The sequence below is a fragment of the Triticum urartu genome, chromosome 5, assembly GCF_003073215.2.
Source record: "Triticum urartu cultivar G1812 chromosome 5, Tu2.1, whole genome shotgun sequence".
Classification (NCBI taxonomy): Eukaryota; Viridiplantae; Streptophyta; class Magnoliopsida; order Poales; family Poaceae; genus Triticum; species Triticum urartu.
This window is the reverse complement of record NC_053026.1, coordinates 530,789,071-530,797,196: the sequence shown is the minus strand read 5'-3', so window position 1 is coordinate 530,797,196 and position 8,126 is coordinate 530,789,071. Positions and strand designations below refer to the sequence as shown.

The 8,126-nt window shown below is 45.6% G+C and overlaps 1 long non-coding RNA gene across 1 annotated transcript; it reads left to right on the top strand.

Annotated features, from left to right (window-relative positions):
- Positions 1–7,217: 7,217 nt before the first annotated feature.
- Positions 7,218–7,771, top strand: LOC125556605. Its single transcript, XR_007305145.1, has 2 exons — positions 7,218–7,325; positions 7,438–7,771. It is a non-coding gene; the product is annotated as an uncharacterized LOC125556605 (long non-coding RNA).
- The last annotated feature ends 355 nt before the right edge of the window (positions 7,772–8,126 follow it).

Sequence of the window (8,126 nt, the reverse complement as noted above, 5' to 3'; positions counted from 1 at the left end):
AGCCGCCGCCTTCGAATCGCACGAGAGGAGTCGCCCTTGCCGCCTTAGATGAGATCCACAGCGTCCACCTGCCCAGATGCATTCGGCACCGGGCCCGCCGCCACCGCAGCCCACGCCGCCGCCGCCGGCGGCAGGAGGAGGCGCTAGAGGGTGCTGGCGGCGCTAGGGTTTCGGGGCCCCTGGCGTCACCCAGGGAGAGGCGACACTTCTTTATTGTCTGCCGCTTTTCTTTTTCATGGCATTTGGATCTTCTTTCACATCCAGTTGTGTATAGTAAGTAGGAGTATTTGTTTGCTTCTGATGCATGTATATATTTTTCCAAGAAAATAGAGAGAGAGAGAGAGAGAAGAAGAAGAAGAAGAAGAAGAAGAAGAAGCTGTACACTGCACTGCAGTACGGTGGGAACTGGTTGATGCATGCCTACGCTGCAATGTACAGAGCCGCCCGGTCCACCGGCCTCACTCCTCCTGTTTATATACCATCCGTCCGGCGAGCGCGAACGCGATCGCTTGCTCAGACCACCCCCCCGGACCACTGCTTGCTCCTTCCTCCTTCCTGATCCACACACACGCGGCCTTGCTAGCTCCGGCCGTCCACCATGGAGAGAGAGGCAGAGGCGCGCCACCAGCTGCTGCTCCACGGCGTGAGCCTGGACCTGCGTCTCGACACGGCCACGCACCAGCGCGGCGCCCGGCACCCGGCGTCCCCTGCGCCTACTCCCGTGGCCCTCGACCACGCAGGCAAGGAGGCTTTCTCGTGCAACTACTGTCACCGCAAGTTCTTGAGCTCCCAGGCGCTCGGCGGCCACCAGAACGCGCACAAGCTCGAGCGCACCCTTGCCAAGCGCAGCCGCGACGTCCCCTCCGAAACCGTCGCCACCGGGACTGCTTCCTCTTCCACGGCCGTCCACAGCTTGCTCCACGCCGGCGGCGGGGAGCTGCGGGGGTACTCTGCTTCGCCCGCTGCTCCGGACTCCGCGACGATGGCGCCACTGATGGGCATGGGGACGGGCCGGGCTGGCACCGCAGCGGCCGGCGGGGAGGCGGTGGCGGAGATGGACCTGTCGCTCAAGCTCTGACGAGCTAGTTGAGCCAGCACTAGATTCCATATGCAAATGTGCATGGACAATGGATACGTCTAGCTTGTAAACAACAAGTACCCCTAGGTAGTACTGGTGCTTAATTAGTTGTTGAATGCATGCACCTGGCGATTGATTAATTAATCGGATTATAGCTAGTATGCAGTTGATTGTTTCAGCTCACCCATCTATATATACTACTGGATTTCCGATTAATATGCCCCCTTTGGAGTTTGGATTATGTGTAACCTTAACTAGATTACTGGATAACAAATCACACAAGCCCTCTGAATTTACCATATCAATCGATCGATCCATCTAAGAAACAACTAATGCTAGTACTATATACTCCTACATCTACATGTTAAAGACATCACTTTAACACTCCAGCCCAGTGCTACTACACCACATATAGAAGTAAGTAGCTTCTTTAGCACCGCACGTCGCCCTGTGTAATTTAGTGTAGTGTGTACCTTCCTGTCGTTACTTTGACGTGAGGCCCAGTTCTTGTCCGTAGAGTTATTTCTTGGAAGTTGCGTGCTAAGGGGATATTCTGTTCCCAGCCACAGTTTGTCAAGGCAAAATTTGGCAGCCACAGTTTAGTTGGCATGTGTTTGGTTTTTGCCACACTTTGGCTTGACACACTTTATTGCCCCATGTGGCTCACTTGTTATAGAGACAAAATTTTTGCCTACTTTTGCCAAAGTTTGATATCCAATTTCTCAGCCACATTTGTATAGCTTGCCATATTTGTGTGGCTAGCCACACTTTGGCTTGGCCACACTAGTCTCCAACCAAACAGACTCTAAGTTTTACAACGGCCATTTTCACCAGCTAACCCCTAACGGCAAAGACATTGCTTTGACGACGTGTCACTGCTCCCTGCCTATTACAACATCTAGCCTAGCTAGATGCTACACAGATCAGATACACCCCTCATGATCTGACTAGACGTCTAGTCATCCAACGCCCAACTAGCCAATACTTGAGTGCCAGATTTATATGCTTGGGAGATCAGTAGATACCGCTCTTCTAGTGGAGAGTAACTTACACTGGTAGCATACACCTTACCCTAGGCTATATTACTATCTTCATAGTGGGTAGTAACATATATGTGATGTCATGCAAAGATTTATTCGTTAGGTTATAGACTCATATTGTCTTGAGATATGTGATGTTGCAATAACTAGCTAAGTTATTCAATTTACCTCTCTCCTCATTACCTCATTGTCATATAGACAAATTTGCTGAGTTTGACCCGATATTACTCTTGAAGTTACTCTCACTATGGTCAGTCTAAAGCTTCTACGTTTGGCATTAATAGTCACCTAACATATCGTTTTGGCTTCGCAGTTTTTGACTGGAAGCGACCGTTAAATAACCATTTCTAAATCATAGCCGATGACAAGGTTAACTTGATTAACTTGATCCGCATGTATGCATGCACGCATATAGGTTGAAGTTTAGTTTGCCAAGCGTTAAATGAATGAGAAGTTGGTTCTAAAGCTTGATCGAATGGCTATGACAGAGATGAAAGTCCATAAATTACGACATTGGTGTTTTCTTTTTTGGAGGCAAACCTTGGATTTCCGTGCAAGATTGATTGGCGTTTGTCGATCGTTTCCATGTGGTTAATTTGCAAAGTTGGTCTGCTATGACAGTGATGGTACGTTTACGACTAGTACTGGCTAATTAATCATCCTGAGAAGTACTATCATGAATATATTCTGAGATCTGTGAAGACAATGGTGTAGTGTGTGTTGGTGGGCCATGCATGCTCCAAAATGAGCTAAGGCAGGCAGTATAGCTCCTGCTGAACAACCCCTCCCAGTCCTAATCAAGCTTTGCCTGGTTAGCATGTGACTAACAGAAAGTATCACATGAAAACGATATGGCACAAACAAACCCTTCTGTTCTGAGCAAGACCCCAAATCTATCTGCCTAACTTAATTATATGTATGATTTAGAATAAAAACCTGTCTGATCTTTTTTTTGTGCACGGATCTAACTTATTTACCTCGGAAATTGACAACATGTCCTGGATTAACCTTTTTTTGACTGAGACTTAACCAAGTCTCAGTCGAGTGACGTCAGCATAGCTGTGGTGCTACGATTAGCACGGCTGGATACTGCAAACGACGATGAAAAATGTTGCGACGGTACTACAAGCAACGGATGCTACAACCGTCAACGGAGAATGTTGCGACTGGTGAGATAACGTGCGACAACCGACAAGGGACGACATGTTACAACAAGCAAGGCGAATGATGCAACTTGTAAGAAGAAATGTTGCAAACAATGGGACAAAATGCTGCAAGGTCGACTGAGACTTGGTTAAATCTTAATTGACTGACTTTTAGCAAACCTGTTTTTATTTATGTTTTGCTGAAACAGAAGTAGTATTGGCTTTTCAAGCAAGCTTTGATGACAAATCGATCATTATCTTGAAGTAGTTTGAGAGGTTGCTATGCTATGGCAGCAATGGTACACATCTAGCTTGTGGTGGTTAATTGATTGTGATCATGAAAAGTACTATCATACTGCGATGAAGACAACTACACAATCATGTGACTAACACAAACACAAGAAAGGCGATTGATATGGCACGCTCAACTCATCGCTTCAGGGGAAGAGCCCAAGTTTATTTCTAAGTGTATCAGCAAGATCTGGAACATAAATCTAGCCATCTGTATATGTTCACACATCTATGAGTGGTAGGAGTGCCCGATTAGCTAGCTAGTTACTCCGGTGGCTAGCCAATCTCCTCCAATATTAGGCAGCCGCATCAACCAAACTAACTAACTTGGCTAATTAAGCGCTCTATGTACTCAATAATCCCCTCCGACTAGCATATACCTACCAAGGAAAGTTATGATTGTGTGCATCAATTGATGTAGAGGCCTGACCTTTTGGTTTAAATAGAAAAGGAAAACCTAGGTAGCAAAGCACAATAATTAATACCCAACTATATACAATCGGCTCAATTAGTTTGTTTCCTTGAGACATCTATGTTGAGAAAATATGGTGGAATGTGAATGGCGCATTTCCTCTGAACTCTCTTTAAACTTCCTCTTGTACATATACTATGTGTACTCTCGCCTCACTAAAATTAGAGCCAACTAGAATTCCAACTGAGCTTGGCCAAACAATACCACATATAATGTGCGTGATGACTTCTATTCTTATGTATTTAACCCCCTCTCGATGAAGAGTCCGATTCCTTCGATGCATTCTTAGAAGTTTTGGTCTAATTAACTCGTTTCCTTGAGACCATTTGTGAAGCTTGCTAGGGCTTGACCAAACAAAGTTCTAATAAGCATGGCACCTTTTGTTCGAACTCTCTTTAACTTCCTAAAAAACCGTGTAGAGTAGCGCTAGTAGCGCGGTATGCATCATCATCACTTTACTAAAAACCGGAGCGGAAAACCGGTACCATACAACCAAGTTTGGTGAAACCGGGTCTAATTATAACTTCTACTCTCTTTCTCTCTCACTCAAGTTGGCAGTACTTGCAAGTGCTGGGGCAGTCCAACTGTGGCACATGCACGTCACTTGATTTGTAAACAGACAAAGCATGGATGATGCATGCATGTGATGAACTAGCTTAGCTTACCGACGCATGCATGCACACTACGGAGGAAACTCCTCGCCTCACCTGACTTGTAGTAACAAACAGTACGCATGCATGTGCTCGCCGAACCGTCCGTTGATTTCTCTTCCATGCTCGGGAGTCGGCAGGCGGCACCAGGAGATATCTTGGGGGGCCCGTCCTGTCTAGACCAAATGGTTCACGCAGAGCATATTATTTTTTAGCCTCCTCACAAATTCCAAAACCATACATATCTCTGTCTATCTGAAAAAGGGGCAAACAGCATGGCAAACAGAGAGAGAGAAAACTGAGTATTCAGATTCAGCAGCACTAGGAAGAACTTACCCTCACTGGGTTGGAAACTTGTTAAAAATACCAAAATAGAGGATAAAACTCGCGTTCACTCAATCACTCGCAAACTAACTGACGCGCCCTTCATTTTTTATGTTGTTTGCAAAGTTGATAATTCTGCTATGACAACGATGGTATACAACTAGTAGTGGCCAACGAGTCAAGTTGTGACAATGACAAGTACTATCATGCATGGAGTCCACAAAGACAATGGTGTAGTGTTTGTTGTTGGTGGCCTATGCTCTAAACTAAGCTAAGGCATGCAGTAGGTCCTCCTTCTGAACAATCCCTCCCAGTCCTAATTAAGCTAGCCTGGCTTAATTAGCATGTGACTAGTAACAAAAACCCAGCAAAAGGGGCATGTCACACTCAACTGTTAACTCATCGGTTCTAGCAAGTGTCCGAATCAATATGTCTACCCATATACAGGAGTTAAGGAATAAAACTCTTATGTATCTGTGTTCACACATCTACAGGAGTAACTAGTACACTTTAGCCAGCTTGCAAGCTAATTTGCTCCAATGTTAGTTAGCCATCCACATCACCCAAACTAATCACACTGGTTTAACCACTTTTTTTTAGAAAAGGAGGATGACCCTGTTAGAATTAATGGGCTAGGCCCATAGCAATTTCTGAAATCTCAAAGCCCATGTGTAAAATGGCAAGTGGTGGTGCTAAGTTTAGTCCCACCTTGGAAGTTGAAGAAGAGTTGGACCTCTTTATATAGTGGGTTCTCTCTACCACTCTAAGTGATGTGTGAGAAGAGAAAGGGAAAACCACACGCGCGCGCTCGCTCGCCTGGCCGGGCCGTGGCGAGGCGAGGCGAGGCGAGGCGTACATGCGCGTGAATGGTCCGCCGAAATCCGGTCCGTCTCCTTGCAGGAGCGCAGCTTCCTTTTGCCGTTTTATTTTTATGTCTTGGCAGACAAGTTTTTGATTTCTTGTCCGGTAAGTAGAGACACACCGAAAAACACCTAGGGTTTTGCCTCATCTCACAACTTGCGCCGCCATCGTAGTCTACTCCATCCCAAACGCCGGCGTGCATCGGCGCGTGGGAGAGCAGGTCTCCGCGATCCTGCACCGGGAGAGGACGAATTAGGTTTTGGGGAAGCGCTGTGCGCGACTGCTCAAATTCGTCATCACGGGTCGTCTTCCGTCCAAGTCGGGCGGTGCTACTCATCGTCGTATTCATCGCCGTCAGCAGCAGATCGTCGCCAACATCGTCATCAACATGTCGCACCCTTAATAGCTAACGATCAGTACGTCCAACATCCTTCTGTTCATGTCTGTTTCTACAGCTACTGTTACGTGTTTGCTGCTGTTATGCATGTCTTGCTGTTCTTCTAGTTTGCTAGATTTTTGCATGCTAGTATCTCTTCTAGTCATGAATTATTTACTGGAATTACATGAACTTGCCTAATTTTTCAACAATCCAAAAACCTAATTGTAGGCAATTTCCTGAGTTAACTATGGCTGGATTCGCTGATGCACTGAGGCCGGATAAGTTTACCGGTGTGCACTTTAAGAGGTGGCAGGTGAAGACCACGCTCTGGTTACTGCTCTGAAAGTTTTCCACGCTAGTGTTGGTGCTCCAGAGGGAATGACCGACGAAGATCGGAGAAAATTCCAGGAAGCCAATACTATGTTTGTGGGATGCATTCTGAGTGTTCTTGCTGACCGTCTGTGTGATGTGTACATGCACATAAACGACGGAAAAATTCTGTGGGATGCACTGAATGCAAAATTCGGTGCAACAGATGCAGGCAGTGAACTGTACATCATGGAGAGTTTTCATGACTACAAGATGGAGAATAACCGTTCTGTGGTTGAACAAGCTCATGAGATACAGTGCATTGTGAAGGAACTTGAACTCCTTAAGTGTGTTCTACCCGACAAATTCGTGGCTGGGTGCATGATTGCAAAGTTGCCTCCTTCATGGAGGAATTTTGCCACAACTCTGAAGCATAAGAGACAGGAGATATCAGTTGAAAATCTGATTGCATCTCTTGATGTTGAAGAAAAAGCTCGGGCTAAAGATACCACTGAAAAAGGAGGTGAGGTTCGGCCTACTGCTAACATGGTGCAGAGGTACCCACAGAACAAGAACAAAGGGAAGAACAAACCTGTTTCCAACAAGCCTACCAAGACTACTACCTTCAAGAAGAAGAAGTTCAACAAGGCTGAGCTAGAGTGCTACGTCTGTGGGAAGCCTGGACACTTTTCCAAGGAATGCCCTGAACGTGCAGACCGCAGAGGGAAAACAAGCTCCAAGACTGTCAACATGGTGACCGCTAGCAATACTGATGGGTATGGTAATTTACCTATTGTGCTTTCAGTATTTCAATCATCTTTGTGGTGGATTGATTCGGGTGCTAACGTTCATGTGTGTGCTGACATCTCCCTGTTTACTTCGTATCAGGTCGCAAGGGATTCTTCCGTCCTAATGGGGAATGGGTCACATGCTTCTATTCGTGGCATTGGCACGGTGGATCTGAAGTTTACTTCGGGAAAGATCGTGCAACTAAGGAACGTGCAGCATGTCCCTACTATGAACAAGAATCTAGTTAGCGGCTCCCTTCTATGTCGAGATGGATTTAAGGTAGTTTTAGAGTCCAATAAAGTAATCGTGTCAAGATTTGGACAATTTATAGGAAAAGGCTATGAGTGCGGAGGCTTGTTCCGCTTTTCTCTTTCAGATTTTTGCAATAAGTCAATAAACCAAATTTGTGCTAGTGTTAATGATGATGCAAGTATTTGGCACTCTCGTTTATGTCATATTAATTTTGGTTTAATGTCTCGGCTATCCAGCATGAGTTTAATTCCGAACTTCACAGTTGCCAAAGGTTCTAACTGCCATAGTTGTGTGCAATCTAAGCAACCTCGAAAGCCTCATAAGGCTGCCGAGGAGAGAAACTTGGCACCTCTAGAACTCATACATTCTGATCTTTGTGAGATGAATGGTGTGTTGACAAAAGGTGGAAAGAGATATTTCATGACTTTGATTGATGATGCGACTAGATTTTGCTATGTTTATTTGTTGCAAACTAAAGATGAAGCATTAGACTACTTTAAAATCTATAAAGCTGAAGTTGAAAATCAACTAGAGAG